The 18,131-nt window shown below is 37.0% G+C and overlaps 1 protein-coding gene across 16 annotated transcripts in view; it reads right to left on the minus strand.

Annotated features, from left to right (window-relative positions):
* The window catches only part of YTHDF3 (YTH N6-methyladenosine RNA binding protein F3), a 50,640-nt gene that overhangs the window by 14,088 nt on the left and 18,421 nt on the right, over window positions 1-18,131 (minus strand). The window lies entirely within an intron of this gene.

Here is an 18,131-nt window from a genome sequence, read left to right on the forward strand (position 1 = left end):
AGCAGCACAATTGGAAGAGCGTAGTTGATGTCACTGAACTGTGCATGTAGAAATTTTTGAAATGGCCTACCTTTGGCTATATTTTCACCAAAAAAAAAAAAAGGTCAAGAAGGAAGAGGGTTGACATGTCATGGGGTTGTTAACCAATGTCATAAAACAATATGTGTACTACTACTCTTTAATGAGAAACTATTTGTTCTGTAAACCTTCATCTGAAGTACAATTGAAAAAAAAAAAAAAAAGTTAAAAAAAAAAGAAGGGAGGATGGTGAGACTCAGTCTCATATACTTTGAACATGTTATCAGGAAGGACCAGTCCCTGGATAAGGACAACATGCTTGGTAAAGTAGAGGGTCAGTGAAAAAGAGGAAGACCCTCAAAGAGATGGACTGACACAGCGGCCGTAACAATTAGCTCCAACATACAAACAATTGTGAGGATGGCGCAGGAGCGGGCAGTGTCTCATTCTGTTGTACATAGGGTCGCTACAAGCGGGAACCAAGTAACAACAGCAGCTCCAGAGCACTAGAAATATGAGAATAAAAAATGATGAGCTATCACTGACATCACTAACTTCTAGTGTAATTATATAATGAAGTACATATCACACAGCTGACATTATACTTGTATGCACTAGTGTTGTTGTGAAGTAATACAGGATAAAGAAAACCTGAATTATACAAAATGAACCACATTCCAGCATACCTCAGAAAGACTAAGCTGCTAGTGATAGTCCAGAAAGTGACGCTGTAAATGCATACTCTTTTTAGGACAGAAATTTTCCAAAGCAATTCACAGACCCCATTTTTATATTTAATAATAGATACTTCAAAAACTGATTTGCAGAGGGACCCCCCACCCCTTCTATTTATAGTGTTAAGTGTCAATCAGGCAGATTTTGAGATTTGAGGGCTACCAAGTCTCTGAGAAAAAACTGGGTGGTACAGGGCTTCTTCCCCACACTGGGGTGAGCAAATAAATACACTGGAGACCAATATAAGATCGTTAGGCCAAGACCCAGAACCTGGCCTCTGGAGATGAACTCCAGGATGCAGTTTACTGCCAACCCAGGTCTTTATGATGAAGCTTACCAGATCAGCTAGGACCCTTTAGGCAAGTGAATAGCTGGAAAACAGACTCTCTTCAATTTCCTCAGGGGGACCAACAGCTTGTCCTTCACACTACAGGCAAAGGACTGATTTTCCCTTTAATTTCGTGTAGGTTTCTCACCATTAGCAATATTTCAGAAACCAGACCTGAGTCCAAATGAGTCCTGAGGGAAAAATTAACTGCCTACCTAAGAAGCCACAGCATGCAGAAAGAAAAAAATGAGGATAACCAATCAGAACACAAGCTTAATAAAATAAAGCTGTTGAAGGAGGCAGTGGACACCTGAAAAATTTAAAAAGGTGAGAAAAAAAACAAGGAAGTAGGCACTTGAGATCCAAATGCAACACACACCAAAATAAAAACAAGAAACCTCAAGCAAATAAACATTTTTTTATAGCTTAAAAACCTGATTTTCAAACTGAAAAATTCAGTAGATGAATTAAAGGGGCAAAGGATCAACGTGGGTAGTCTCATTTGTGCAGTAGTGTATCAGGCCGAAGAAAACTCAAATCATGGAGGGGGGGATGGAAATCATAAAGAAAAATTAATAGAACTATAGGACAGACCCAAGACACCTAACATAAATGAATATTCCAGAGGCTGAAAAAGAACAAATGGAAGGCCAACAACTAAATATAATGAAAATTTCACAAATTATGGCACTCTTCCCCTATAGGAGATCGGGTTTGATTTCCTTATCCTTGAGTGTGGGCTAGACTTAGTGACTTGCTCCTAAGGAAAAGAATATACAAAGGGAAAAATAGGACATTTACAGTGGAGAAACACAGCAGAAACCATCTTTATCAAGTAATCAAAGTTAACACTGTAAGTAAGTTACACTGATACAATGTGCACTTACAATGCCCCTCCCACTATATGATGAGATGAGGACACATCACCTCTCAGTATTCTTCCCCAGAAGTCCATAATCTCAGTGTAATCATGAGAAAACATCAGGCAAAGTGAAACAGAGGGACAGCCTACAAAACACCTGACTAGTGCGCTCCAAGAATATCAAATCCATGAGATAAATAAAGAACGGGAATGTCAGAGCTTGGAGGAGACTAAGGAGGCATGACAACTAAATGCACTGTTGGCAATCTTGAAACAGAAAAAAGACATTAGTGGAAACACTGGAAATATGAATAATGTGTATAGCTTAGTTAATTAGTATCGCACCAACGTTAATTTCTTAGTCTAGGTAAATGTACCATGGGTATATAACACGTTCTCATTAAGGGAAATTGAGTAAAGGGTATACAGAAACTCTCTGTACTATCTGTGCAACATTTCAGTAAATTTAAAATTATTTCAAAATAAAGTTTAAAAATTTCATAATATAGGACCATGGTCTCATGGGACAAGTCAGTCAACTGGCATGAAATGGTTCAAAAAGATAATGTTCTACATCCTAGTTTGGTGAATAGCGTCTGAGGTCTCAAAAGCTTGTGAGTAGCCATCTAAGATACAATGTATCTACTCATCTGGAGCAAAAGACAAGGAAAGAAACCAAAGCCTTAAAAAAGAAACTAGTCCATAGGCCTAGCAGCCCACACAAACCACAGCCTCTTCTAGTCTGAGACCAGAAGAACTAGATGGGGCCCAGTTACCACTACCAACCATTCTGACAAGGGAAACAACAGAAGGTCCCGGATAGAAAGGGAGAAAAATGTAGAACAATATTCAAATACCTAAAGGACAGACTTACCAGACAGAGACTAGAGGAACCCCCAAGACTACTGCTCTAAGATACCCTCTGAACTTGAATTGAAGCCACTCCCAGAGGTCACCTTTCAGCTCAATAATAGACTGGGTTATAAGAGAAGCAATATCACCCATGAGTAATGTGTCCCTTAAACAATCAACTACATGAGACCAAATGATCAACATTTACCCAAAAGCAAAGATGAGAAGCCAAGGAGGGTTAGGGAAGTGAAATAAATGGAAACAGAACAAACAGAATAGAAATAATAAGAATTCTGACACATGATGAAAACTGTAACCAATGTCACAGAACAATTTGTATAAAAACTGTTAAATGGAAACCTAATTCATTGTGTATTGAGGAATAATTTTTAAAGTTTTTAAACAGGGAAGTTACATATTTATATCTGTAAATTAAAGGTACTTTGAAACATTACTTTAGGAAATATATAAGCCTTTGCATGTACTATATAAAGACACGCAGAAGCAGATTGCCATGCCCGTCTTCTAAAGTGCTTCTGGGTGGGTTCGAACCACCGACTTTTAAGCTACTAGTCTAGTGCTTAACTGTTCTTGCCACCCTGGGACTTCACCTGTTGCTGTGGAGTTGATTCCAACTCATAGCAACCCTACAGGACAGAGTAGAACCGCCCCATGGGGTTTTCGAGGCTGTAATTTTTATGGAAACAGACCACCACACCTTTCTCCCAAAGAGTTGCTGGTGGGTTCCATCCACTGACCCTTCAGTTAGCAGATGAGCGCTTAACCACTGTACCACCAGAGCTTCTTCCTGGAACTCCAGTCAACCCTTTATTATCTCATACTTATATACAGATGCTGCATGCTCTTTTCTTAACTATGATCCCTCATTCATTCAACAGATAAATACTAAAAGGTTACCAATAAGCCACCCAAAAATCACTAACCCTTTCTTTTTAGAGTCCAGTCTGCTGGAGGAGACAAACATAATTTTTCTCGGGAGCATTTTGTAGTTTTCAGTGCTGAAGACTTGCATGCCTTTTCTTAAACATATTTTTAAGTGTTGTACATTTCTTGATGTTACTGTAAATGTAATTATATTTTCAGTTTTTATTTTCCTATTGTTTGCTGTAGTATACAGAATTGATGTTATATGTTCTTGTATCCTGTTACTTTGCTAAATTTCTTATTATTTAATTCTAGTAGTTTTAATAGAACATTCTTAGGATTTTCTACCTAGGAAATCACATCATCTGCAAATAGAGATCATTTCACTTACCTTTTGATCTTTATGCTTTTTTTCCCTTGTGATTTTATTTTTAATATAGTATTAAACATGAAGTTAGGTAAAAACTATAAAACCAAAAGTACACATAAACAAACAAGAATGTGATGTTATTTTCCTGAAACTAAATCACAGCTCAAAAGATTAATTTAGTCCTGACCTCAGAGCCATGTTCTTCCTCTCATTTGGACCACCTAAACCACCACACGTGATGACTATTCTCTACTTTTCTGTATGTGAATTTGTTCCTAACTATTCCTTTGTACACTTGAGGTTATTTGACCTCTGGATGGCACAAATGAAAAATTTATATATTAAGACTGCATCTATTCTGTTCTCAACTCTAAAACACTTTATAAAGAAGCTTGGAGTAGTTCTATACTATAATATGATCATGCAGAGGTTCACGACTGTTAGGGACTCATTTAAACAGAAACAAAAGTTTTAAAAATTATAAGAGTGGACTTCCAAGAACAGAACCTCTCTATTCCCAAAGCCCTATAGGGTATTCTCGGCTGTCAGCTTTACCGGAGCAGATCTGCAGGTCTTTAGTTCTACTCTGTCACGTGGGGTCGCTATGAGTCAAAATTGATGGCACCTAACAACAATTCCCAAAGCATAATCATTGTCCTTTCCCTAGGTCATTATTTAGTTTTCAATTTGTTCTGTAGTGGAGAATCGGTCTGTTTCCCTTACATTCTTTGTCTATTGCTTTCTTAATACAAAATAATCTACCATGTTGTTGGGACAGCTGCCATCAAGCTGAAGTCGACTTATGGCAACCCTATGTATATGAGAGTACAACTGTGCTCCATAAGGTTGTTAATAGCTGATTTTTCAGAAGCAGAATGCCAGACCTTTCCTCCCAGGCATCTGTGGCTAAACTCAAATCTCCAACCTTTCAGCTAAGAACCAAGGGTGTTAACACTTTGCAACACCCAAGTACGCTGCACATCAGAAATTTATCTCAGTATTACTATACTTTAACAGCTCTGGGCAAATGCTCAGGCTGTTGAACAGCTGGGATTTGTATTCATCTGTTAATCTCCTTGTTCTACTCTTTAGCATGAATATTTCCAGTAATACCAGCCAACCTGTGCAGGATTTTACTCCCAGTAAGTCATTAATTTTCTTGAAAAAATGAATATATTAGCTGTTTTAACTTCACTTAGTCTACTCTGGCACTGTTCATCAATAAACTGGCTTTTGAAAAATGCAAACTATTTTCTTCTTTAAAAAATACTGTCTGATATATTTAACTTTCTTTAAACTTTTGGGCAGAATTTAAGTAACACTCTTATCCTCCAATAGTACAGACAGAAGCAGGGCAGTCATTAAAATAACAATACTCTAGAACATCTCTATATATTTTATATTTCTGTAGCAATATGCTATTTGTTACTTGCTAGGTTTTATGCTAGCTATATTTTTCTAACTTTTCATATGAATTTTTACGAAATATTTTTTATAGTGTTTTAGGTGAAAGTTTATACAGGAAACTACGTTCCCCTTTGACAATTTTTATACAAATTGCTCCTTGACACTGGTTACAGCTTTTACAATGTGTCAGCATTCTCATTTTTTCCATTCAGTTTGTTCTATTCCCACCCATTGATCTAGCTTCCCTTCCCCTCCTTGCCGTCTCATCTTTGCTTTTGGGTCAGTGTTAACCATTTGGTCTCATATAGTTGACCGTTTAAGGGACATATTACTCACAGGTGATACTGCTTATTTTATAAGTCAATCTATTATTGAGCTGAAAGGTGAACTCTGGGAGTGCCCTCAGTTTGTATCTTAGGAGATAGTTGTGGGTGTTCCTATAGTCTCTAATCAGTCCACTCAAGTGTGATTTATTTTAGGAATTTGAATTTTGTTCTACATTTTTCTCCCATTCTACCTAGGAACTGAAAGGGAAATTAGAGAATTCATTTACAATAGCATATAAGAAAATAAAATACCTAAGAATAAATATAACCAGAGATGTGAAGGATTTACTGTATTTTTATGCAAATAATACACGCACACACCTTCTGCATTTTTTTGCCAGCCGTGCCTCCTCCCCATGAAGCACCCTCACAAGCACAGCCATGCCAAGCCTCTTCCACATGTTGTTGTAAATAAAATAAAATTAGCACAGCACGCTTACAAAAATACCTCGCAGAAGAGGGCGTGGCCAGCAGAAAGAACAAATCTGTCTCTGAAGAAGTACAACCAGAATGCTCCTTAGAAGGAAGGATGGCAAGATTACGTCTCACATACTTTGGACATGTTATCAGGAGGGATCAGCTCCTGGAGAAGGATATCACATTTGGTAAAGTAGAGGGTCAGTGAAAAAGAGGAAGCCCCTCAAGAAATGGAGTGACACAGTGGCTGCAACAAGTAACGATGACTGTGAGGATGACGCAGGACCAGGCAGTGTTTCATTCTGTTGTGCACAGGGTCGCTAAGAGTTAGAACCGACTCGACTGCACCTAACAACAACAACATACAGCCACCCGCTGCATCGAGTCGAGTCCGACTCACAGTGACCGTATCGTGATGCAGTGATTAGGAGCTCGGCTGCTAACCGAAAAGTCGGCAGTTCAAATCCACCAACCACTTCTTGGAAACCCTATGGGGCAGTTCTACTCTGTCCTATAGGGTCACTATGAGTCAGAATCGACTCAACAGCAATGGGTTTGGTTTTGGTTTTTTATACAGCTACAGTAATCAAAACAGCCTGGTACTGGTTTATAATAACAGACACACAGACCAATGGAACAAAATTGAGAGTCTAGAAATAAACCCACACAACCATGGTCAACTGATTCTTGATAAGGGTGTGAAGACCATTCGATGGAGAAAGAAGAATCTCCTCAAAAAATGGTGCTGAGAAAATTAGATGTCCAAATGCAGAAAAATGAAACAGGATCCATGTCTCACATCATTCACAAAAATAAACTCAAAATGGATTGAAGACTTCATGTGAAAACTAAAACCATAAAATTCTTAGAAGAAAATGCAGGGGCAATGCTGTCAGGCCTAGTTTTTAACAATGGAATATCTAAAATAATAACAAAACCACAAACAGCAAAAGACAAAATAAATAAATGGGACCTCATAAAAAAAACTTTTGTTCACCAAAAGACTTTACCAAAAAAAGTGAAAAGACAAGCTACTGACTGGGAGAATATCTTCAGAAAGCACACGTCCAGTAAGAATCTAATAACCAAAGTATATATAAAACTTCAACTCAACAACAAAAAAGACAAATAACCCAATCTAAAATGGGCACCAGACCTGAACAGACATTTCACCGAAGAGGACATTCAAACAGCCACCAGAAACATGAAAAGATGCTCAGCATCATTAGCTGTCAGGGAGATGCAAATCAAAACCACAATGAGATACAACAAATATTAGAAAGAATGTGGCAAATCTGGAACCCTTATCCACTGCTGGTGGGAATGAAAAATGGTACAGCCATTGTGGGGAACTGCCACAGTTAAGAAAACTAAAAATAGAAAAACAGCAATCCCAAAAGACTTGAAAGCAAGGACTGAGAGACTTGTACACCAATATTCACTGCAGCACTATTTCCAAAAGTGGAAACAACCTAAATGTCCATCAACAGATGAATGGATAAACAAAATGTGGTATGTACACACAATGGAATACTACTCAGCCACTAGAAATGAAGTCTTGATACATGCTACAGTAGGGATGGAGTTTGAAGACATTATGCTGAATGAAATACGCCCATCACAAAAGGACAAATATTCTATGACCTCACTTACATAAAAACACAAGAAAAGGCAAATGTACAGAACCAGTTTATTAGAGGTTCCCAGGGGAGAGAGGGAGGGGGAAAAGGTGGGTTAACGGAGATAGAAAAATCACACTGATTAAGGGTAGGGTTGATTATTTAATTATTTATTTAATTGCTGTCAGTAAGTTGTACACTTACTGACAACAATTAAATAAAAGTTGAATACGCAAAAACTGTGATATATTCATAACAATGACCAAAAAAGAGTAACTGCCGAGGCTGTTTATGTACAACCAACACCTTGTGGGATTTGGTTCCTTGGTTTGGAGGTTTAGGGTCATAGTTTCATGGGAAAACCCAGTTAACTGGCCTAATAATTTGTTTAGTGCTTCTGTTCTGCCTCCTAGTTCGTTGTGTAGTGCCCGGGGTCTTAAAAGTTTGCAAGTAGCCATCCAACACACAACAATTGCTCTCTATTCATCTGCAGCAACAGAGGAAGGAGAGTCAGCAATAGGAAGAGAATATGGAATGTATGGCTGCTTGCCTCCATGAACAACTGTCTCCTCTGCCATGAGACCAGAAGTGGATGGTGCCCAGCTACCATTACCAAACATTTTGATCAAAGATTACACAGACAAATCCTGATCAAAAGGGGGAAAATGCAGAACAGAACTTCAAATTCTCATGGACTCTAGACTTTCTAGAGCCATGAATATTGGATGATCCCCTGAAACTACTGCCTTCAAATAATCTTTAAACCTTAAACCAAAAATATCCCTTGAAGTCTTCTTAAAACCAATCAGTAGTTTAGCTTAACTAGTAAAAAACGTCTGCCTTGAACATTATGCTGTTTTAAGAATTATCTATATGGGATCAAACTGACCACAGCAGCTCAAAAGATTAGATAGGAACCTTAGGGTGCAGTGGGGGCAGTGGTTTATGTTAATGGGGGAGGAACAACTCAGAAAAGGAGGGTAAGAATGGTTGCACTACTTGAAGAATATAATCCATGTCACTGACTTGTACATGAAGAAACTGCTGAATTGGTATATGTTTTGCTGTGTATATTCTCAACAAAATAAAATAAATTATTAAAAAAAGGCTGAATCTTATCTTCAATAGCTATAGCTCTCTTTGCTGGCAATAATACATTCTTTTCCTGGACAAATCAATTCTAAATTAATAATGGCTTGTGATACTTTTAAAATAAACTATTAAATAAACAGAATGATAATTCAATAACTTGAATTTCTTCCTGACACTTAATCTCATATTCACTTAAATATATATGCTCAACTCATCATGCATTTGTTGTTGAAGAAAAATAAATAAAATAATTGAAATGTCGTTCTATTTAGTGATGATTATTTACTATTACCAAACCCCAAAAGCCGCTGCTGTCGAGTCAATACCGACCGATAGCAACCCTATAGGACAGAGCAGAACTGCCCCCACAGGATTTCCAAGGAGTGGCTGGTGGATTCGAACAGCCGACCTTCTGGTTAGCAGCTGTAGCTCTTAACCACAATATGGAAGAAATGCCTCTCAAAGATTTATGATTAATAAACCTTAGGTAGCTCACTGTAACAACACAGTTAGCATTAACGCTCCTGTGCAGTTACAAAATAAATCTGAGGAAAAAACTGACAACACATCAATACTACAAAATGTTAACCAAAGCACTTTATTTCCCACCACTGACCAATAAAAAATAGTAACCAAGTTCAGAAAAGAATCACCCTATTAAAAATAAATACAACTCAATGTTTTATCAGAGTATTCACTTAAATATGAGATATAAAAGTTTATATCCCATCTGCAATTGTGTAAAAGAACTTGTGGACAACTGAATGATATTCTAGATTAAATCCTGTCCCCTCAAAATATGTGCTGGAATCATAACCCCTACACCTGTGTGCGTAATCCTGTTTAGAAACAGGGCTTTCTTTGCTCTGTTAATTAGATTATACCCAAGTAGGTGGTTCTAAATCCAGTCACTTCTGAGTTATAAAAAGAGCAGATTAGACACAGAGACATGCATCCACTGGAGGAAGACAGATGTCATGTGAGGATCATCTACAAGCCAAAGAGCCAAGGAACAACCAGGACTATCTACAAGGAAGAAATCAACACAAACAAGACCCTAATTTGAATTTTTAGCCTCCAGAACTGTGAGAAATAAATTTGTTCTTTAAAGCCACCAAATTGTGGTATTCTGTTCCAGCAGCACTAGGAAATTAAGACAAATGATATAATCTCACTGTAGTCTTGATTTGTATTTCCCTAATTACTAATAGGTTGTCCATGGGTGGCACAAATGGTTAAGAGCTCAGCTACTACCCAAAAGGCTGGTAGCTCAAATTGATCCGGAGGCACTTTGGAAGAAAGGCATGGCAATCTACTTTTGAAAGATTATAGGCATTGAAAACCCTACGGAACACAGCTCTACCCTGAAACACAAAGGGCTGCCATGAGCTGGAATCAGCTTGATGGCTACTGGTTTTTTAATTATGAATAAGACCAAATATCTTTTTTATATACTTACTAGCCATATGTGTTTCCTCTCTCATGAAATGCATATCCGGGTCTTTTGCCAGCTTTCTATTGGGTTATTTATCTTTTTTTAAAAATTGCCTCAGAAAAGTTTATATATTCTTGACAGTAATTTTTGGTCAGTTATGTGTTTCTTATTTCTCCCAGTTCCTAACTTGTCTTTTACTTTCTTTAAAGCATCTTTTGATGAACACAGTTCTTAATTTTAATTTAGTCAAATTTATCAATCTTTCCTTTTACAATTAATGCTCTTTTGTACATAGCTTAAGAAACCCTACTTTACTCAAGGAGTCCCTGGGTGGTACAAACAGTTAAAGTGCCCGGCTGCTAACTGATAGGGTGAGGTTTGAATCCACCGAGGTGCCTTGAAGAAAGGCCTGGAGATCTACTTCCTAAAATCAGTTTTTGAAAACTCTATCCTCACACACATGGAGTTGCCCTTCATCAGAATAGACTTGACAGCAACTGGTTTACTTTACTCAGGGTCTGAAAGATATTCACCTGGGAAAATGTGATCTCCACATACCAGAAGCTTTAAGGAATTTCAGCTAGATACACTACAGATGAGGTCATGTTGAGAGAGAACAGGGTATGCTAACTTGCAACTCTTATTAAAAAAGAAAAGGGGGGAGTGACTATAAGAAGTAAAGGAAATCCTGAGAAAACACCACTAATTTATCCTTTTTGATAAGACAGATGGTACCAAAATGCTAAATAGGAAATAGGAAATACAGTTCCTGACACAGTGGTTTCAAACTGAAAAGAAAGTCGAATTATACCTACTAGCAGTATCCATTGTTCTGGCTCTCCCTCCCTGCCCTCCACAGGCTGAAGAATCACTTAACTAGTAGCCAACTTACATCATCTGACTCTTCCATTTCCCACTCACTGTGGGAAGGCAATATACAACTAACACCCAGATATTAAAGCAAAGAAGGTCAAAAAAATTTTTTAAATACCTATCTGGGGGCAAATACTTGAGCTGGATAATCATCTTTAGGGTTCAATGTTGACTAAACAGAAAAAGTTAAAATCAGTCTTAATTTTTTGATCAAAAAAGAGAAAAAAGGATACTAGCAAATCTATAGCCAGCGTAGATCAGTGGGCTGCCAGGGGTTAGGTATGGAGGGAAGGATGTGAATACAAGCGTTTTGGGGGGCATGATGTAACTGTTCTCTATCCTGTGGTGGTAGTAACACATCTATACATGTTTTAAAACTCACAGACTTGTACATTCAAAAAATGTCAATTCTGCTATATAGTATGTAAAACTTTTTATTAAAAAAGGTTATGTACATGAATATTTTTAGGAGTCTTATTTACATTTGCCAAAAACTGAAACCAATGGAAAACAAACAAACTGGTACATCCATACAATGGAATACTACTCAGCAATAAGAAACACTGACATAGATGAACTGCAAAGACATTATGCTGCTTGAAAGAAGCCAGTCTCAAAAGATTACATACTACATGATTCCACTTACACGAAATGATGAAAAATATCTTAAGGGGGCATCAAACAGATCAGTGGTTGGTGGGAATTAGGGGTAGAAGGAAGGCTTGACTATATGGGGCAACATAAAAAATTTACAATTTTACTGTATGCAAATTCAAAAAAAAAGAAAAAAAGGATATAGAAGAGGAAGAAGTTTTTAAAAATTATAGGAAGCAGAAGTAAGCTTTAAATACAATAAAATCAAGATGGACTCTGGATCAAGAAATTTAAGAAAATAATCTAATGCAAAAGGGAGCTGGATGCAATTATGGAATAAATTAGTATTTATCATGATTCAAAACCTCAAAAAAAAAATCACAGAATCCATACAAACCAAATCAAATCAATGACATGGAAATACAAATCTGAAAAATTCTCCAAATGCAGAAAAAAATAATAAAGGTTAATCATAACACTAGGACAAAGATTCAACATATTTGTTGATGTTTCTAGAAAAGAGTAAAAATAAAAACGGGACTTTGCAGACTAAAGATTAAGGAAAATAAGAAACGCATACTGTACATCTCTCTCATACACACTATTACAAGAAAAAAGAAAAATCTTTTGTGCACACGGACAGAAATAGCCTACTTACAAAGAAAAAACTTCAAACTATTCTATAATATAAAACTATAAAGCAAAGCCTATAGTATTTTGAGTGGAAAAGCCTGAGACCCACGAATTCCATACCCATCTAAAGTGCTGTTTGCACATTATGGCCAAACAAAGACTTTTTTTTAATCTGTAAGGGTTTAAAAAATATATTACTTAGTCTTCTAAAAAAAAAAAAGATAAAAATAAATTTAAATAAGTTAAATAAGAGGAGAATCAAAATAAAAAAAGTCAGAAGTGGGCTAGATGTTATAAAAAGACAGGCAGTAAACCATGAAACAGTTTAAATGTTAAAAAAAAGTTTAAATCGTTGTATATGTGGTTATAAAACAATATGTAAATGTTACAAATAATTCCCCGAGACAACTACATAGTATTAAAAATAATAAAACTAGGACACTTTAAAGACTAGGGTAGAGAAGACATACAAGTGTCAACTGTTTCCTCAGTGGAAGGAGAAACGCTGATCGATATTTCCTTGACATGAATCTTTTCTCCCTGGGTAATCTCATCCTACTTCCATGGAATCAACTGTTTGAAAACAAAAAGTCTCTAAATCTGTGACTCCCACACCTCTCCAACTGCCTAATGAAAGAGATTTTGGTGCATAAATTTCTCAAAAGCATCTCAAAATCAGTTTGTCCCAAAATGGAATCTTTTTTCATCTGCACTGGACCTCTCAGAACTCCAAATCCTATTTCCTGACCCACTGTTTATAATACCAGTTAATAATACACCATTTACTGAACTGCTGAGCTCAGAAGCAACTGTCCATCTTCCTTTTCCCTCACTTCCCATATTTAGCTGGTAACCAAGTCCTCTGACTGCTTCTTCCGATTTCTCTAGAATTCATTTCTCAACTTTACTAAAGCCATTTTTTTCCTGCCTAACTTGGAATGCCTTCCTTTGAAATACCTCTACCTCACCTTTCTACCTACTGAACTTTTACATTAACACTTTATGACACAATTCAAATGTCTCGTCACTTTGACTCTTCTCCAACTCCCCTTTGTGTAAAATTAACAACTCCCTCTTGAACGCTTCCGGAATTTAAACTGATGAAGTATCAAAATTCTCACTAATAATTCTTAATCCTCAGTCAGAATCAATAGCCAACATAAAAAAGTCTTAAAATTTAATGGGTTAACATATAAACAAACAAACTGAACATTTCCACACTTTTTATTACCCAACTTTGTGTAGTACGATTACAAATTCTATAAAATTTCCATGAGCTCGCTCTCTCCCATACCATTAACAGAACCAAGGTTACAATCCAGTTTACCTGATGCAACTAAATGCAAATACATATACCTTGAACCTTTTCTTAATCACTGTTTTTATTCGCTGGCTGTACACTTACAGAGCCACAGTAATAAGTTTTTAACCACTGCTGCTGTTGTTGTTAGGTACCATCGAGTCAGTTCCGACTCATAGCAACCCTATGTACAACAGAACAAAACACTGCCCGGTCCTGCGCCATCCTCGTAATTGTTATGCTCGAGCCCATTGTTACAGCCACTTTGTCAATACATCTCATTGAGGTCTTCCTCTCTTGCTGACTCTCTATTTCACCAAGCATGATGCCCTTCTTCAGGGACTGGTCCCTCCTGATAACATGTCTAAAGTACTAGAATGTGTAAACTGCTAATGGCTTTATTTCAACAGAATAATGAATTCTATGATACAAAAGATTAAAATTATATGGAATCTTAATAACATAAAAATTCCATGAGGGAAAGTATTCTTCCTCTTAGAGATTGCAGATGCTCAATAAATACTAAATAAAAAACATTCCAGAACTGAAAACTATTTCTAGAAACTACTGCCCATATTCTTTCATACTTATCAATAAATTATGGAACCATTTCAAGTGAGTATCTGATATATTCTGGTTCTGTTGGGTCTTCAAAGAAAATTTTAACATCAAGGGCTGGATGAAATAATAGTAAGACAAGTTTCAACATTTTTACTGATAAATAACTAGCTTCTTATCACCCCTCCGCTTCCTAAAGTAATTACAACTCCTTTTCAAGTTGGAATGCACTGAACCATATTCATCCAATTCAATCAGTAATTTGATTCAATTAGCTATTGAGCTCTGGGCAAGGCTGCTTACCAAATAACTGACTTAATTAAACTTCAAAAACAGTGTTTGCACATGTAGAAACCACTGAATTGATATACCTTTTGCTGTGTATATTCTCAACAACAGTAGCAACAAAATGCAAATTTTAAAAAAAAAAAAAAAAAGCAGGGCTTGCCACTAAGTAAGTGAACCTAAATCTAAATCTGGTCCTACTCCTAAATACACCATTAAGATGGTATGATGCCTTTTCCCAAGAGCTTAAGTTTTATGTTACCAAAATGGAGGCTATCTTTTATTTCCTACTGTATTTCCCATGCCTCAAATATTGCCCAGCAGATAGTAGTTGCTCAATAAAATAAACAAATCTAGGAAAATGGCAACAATATTTGTTAGCATATTCACCACAGTGGCCCTAGATGAAGATTAAAAATAAAACGTTTTACTGTTTAAAAAAAAAAACTTGATTTCTGATGATTCCCTGAAAAAAACAGGGTTTGTAATTTTAAATACAGTAAGCCCCCCTCCCCACCTCCCGTTTACAAACATCGGACTCATACTTGCCTTTTAACGTTATGCAAATTTACCCTCACTTTGAAAAGACTAAACCCCTAAACCAAAAAAAAAAAACCAAACTCGTTGCCACCCAGTCAATTCTGACTCATAACAACCCTATACTCGAAACAAATTCTTCGTCACAATCACCTTCACTTGCTGCATGTACAGCTTTTAAATCACTGAAAAGGCTTTGAGGTTTTTCTGCACTGAAGTTAGACTAAATAAGAACCTTATGCACCTGTTCCAACTTACCTACAAATTCAATGTAAAGACACAGTTAGGAAGGGATCTCATTCAGAACCTGGGGACTTCTGTAACCTGATAAGAGTTCTACGTGAACCTACCCAATGCCATCTCGATTCAGACTCAGAGCAACACTACAGGACACAGCAGAACTGCCCCACAGGGTTTCGAAGGCTGTAATCTTTACAGGTGAAGACTGCCACATCTTTCTTGGTGGGTTCAAACCTCAGACCTTTTGGTTAGCATCTGAGTGTTTAATCACTGCACCACCAGGGCTCCTTTACGTGAATCTAAGTACTTAAAACGTGTTAACTAACACTTACTTGCTCAACTAATGCTTACTACTAGGGCCAGGTACGGTGAATGATTTCATACTTTATATTTAATCCCATCTTTTAATTTTTGTATTTACTTATCATGTTATATAATAATCTTGTACAATCACTGGTTTTATCGCCTATTTTCCCAGACAATGCAACAAACTCAGAAGTCACATGGCTAGTAAGGAGTTCCAAATTCAGTGCTCATTCAACTAAGTGCAGCTAGACAGAATAAAGAATATTACAAAAGTCCTTGTGAGACACAAAGATGACAGACAATCCATCATCCAGAAAACAACTTCTTGGCACAAAGACTTAGAGAAAAGTCCTTAAAAAACTGTAGATACTACAGAAATAGACCTGAGAGTAAGTGGATACTACCCATGTACAGAAAACATTTTTATTGGATACTGAATAAAGTGAGTTTTATATTCTGAAGACTATTCCTCAATTTACTTGGATTAAAAATAATAATAATTTAATATTTATATATTAAATTATTCTGGGACACAGCTTCTTTAAAAGCTGCTTTCTACTAAATTAAATTTTATCCAACAATCCATTTAAAGTTAAATTCAGCAGAGCCTTTGCCATTTTTATTACTCCAAGGCAAAGTTTTTAACAATTCAATACAGGCAGTCCCCAGGTTAGGAAGGAAACCCATCCCTAAGTGCATCTTCAAGCTGAATTTGCAGGTAAGTCGGAACAGGTGCATATGGTTCTTATTTAGCCTTACTTTAGTGCAAGAAAAGGCCCGAAGCCTTTTCAGTGCTATAAAAGCTACATGTGCAGCAAGTGAAGGTGACTGTGATGAAGAATTTGTGCTAGTAGAGGCTGGTTCAATCTTTTCAAAGTGAGGGCAAATGTACATAACATCAAAGGGCATTCCTAACCCAGGGACTATACTGTGCAGCAATCACGAGCACCAGAATCACTTGGGATACCTGGTAAAAATGTACACTACCAGTTCCCCGTATCAAATACAATGGATCAGATTATCCTGATGTAGATCTCAAGAAACTGCACTTTCAAAAAGCACCCCAAGCAATTTTTATAGAACTTAAGGTTTGAAAACTACTGCACTTGGGACATTGTTTCAACTTCATTCACCACTGAAGAATGCTGGATGAAGCAGTCCCCTTCCGGTGCAGAACCAAGAAGCCATATAAAACATCTAAATTCATACACAGAAACGAAACAAGCGTATCACTGACATTTTGCACGGATAGAGAATTAAATTCCTGCTTTATCTTAGTTACACAGGAGCTTTCCATATAACAAAGGTTATTTGCTAGAAGAGCTTCTAACTTTACCCTGCTTCATTAAAAAAGATGTTTAAATGCATTGTCTATGGAAAAATCTGCTGGTTGCCTACTCCAACATCCGCTTTCCCTTTCCCCCTAACAAACCAAAAACCAAACCTGTTGCCGTCAAGTCGATTCTGACTCATAGCAACCCTACAGGACACAGTAGAACTGCCCTATAGAGTTATCCAAGGAGATCCTGGTGGATTTGAACTGCCGACCTTCTTGGTTAGCGGACGCAGCTCTTACCCACTACACCACCAGGGATTCCTCCTCCTAACAACAGGCCCTCGATTTTTTCTCACTGTCTGGAAAGAAAACACTCCCCAGCCTGCCTTGCCCTACATGGCCCATAACCAAATTTTGGCCAAAATGATCCAAGCACATAGAGGGTAAACAGAATTAGAAATCAAACTCTGCACATGATCTTCCCAACTTTAACCTGCTTTCCTAACGTCCAATCCCCACTATGTTTTGTACAAGTACTTTAAGTATACAAATTACAAAAGTGCTTCAGAAGTTTTAGGCCAAAAAAGAAAAATTATTTCTCACAGATATACAGAGTAAATATTCAAATATTTATTTAAAAGCTGTGTGTTTCACACTCCAAACACATTTTCTCGGAAGTTTAATGTTTGAGATTAGTGATTAGGGTCCCTGGCCAGTTCACAAAAGTCTTAAAAAAAAAAGTTTCCACTGAATCAATTTCAAGCCAGATCCCACGTATGTCAGAGTAGAACTGTGCTCCGCAGGGTTTTCAATGGCTGATTTTTTAGACTCGTCAGGTCTTTCTTCCAAAGCACCTCTGGGTACACTCAAACTAACAACCTTTCAGTTAGCAGCTGGGTGCTTAACCATTTATGCCACTTAGGGACTCCCATATAAGTCTGCTTAATTCAAAATATAGAATTCATTCAGGTTTGATGAACACTGAGACTCAATGACCTTAATCCCCTGAGTAGTATGAATAGGCAAGAAGCAAATTCAGAGTAGGGTTTACTCTTGAGAAGGAATGACTCAAAAGGCACACAGAGGCCTTCAAGGGTATTTGTAGCTGTTTCTTAAACTAATTAGGTGGTTTCCTGCAGAGTAAAGTCCTTAAATTCAAGGCATTTAAGAATACCTATCCACG

This window comes from Trichechus manatus, unplaced genomic scaffold (assembly GCF_000243295.1).
Source record: "Trichechus manatus latirostris isolate Lorelei unplaced genomic scaffold, TriManLat1.0 scaffold00018, whole genome shotgun sequence".
Lineage (NCBI taxonomy): Eukaryota > Metazoa > Chordata > Mammalia > Sirenia > Trichechidae > Trichechus > Trichechus manatus.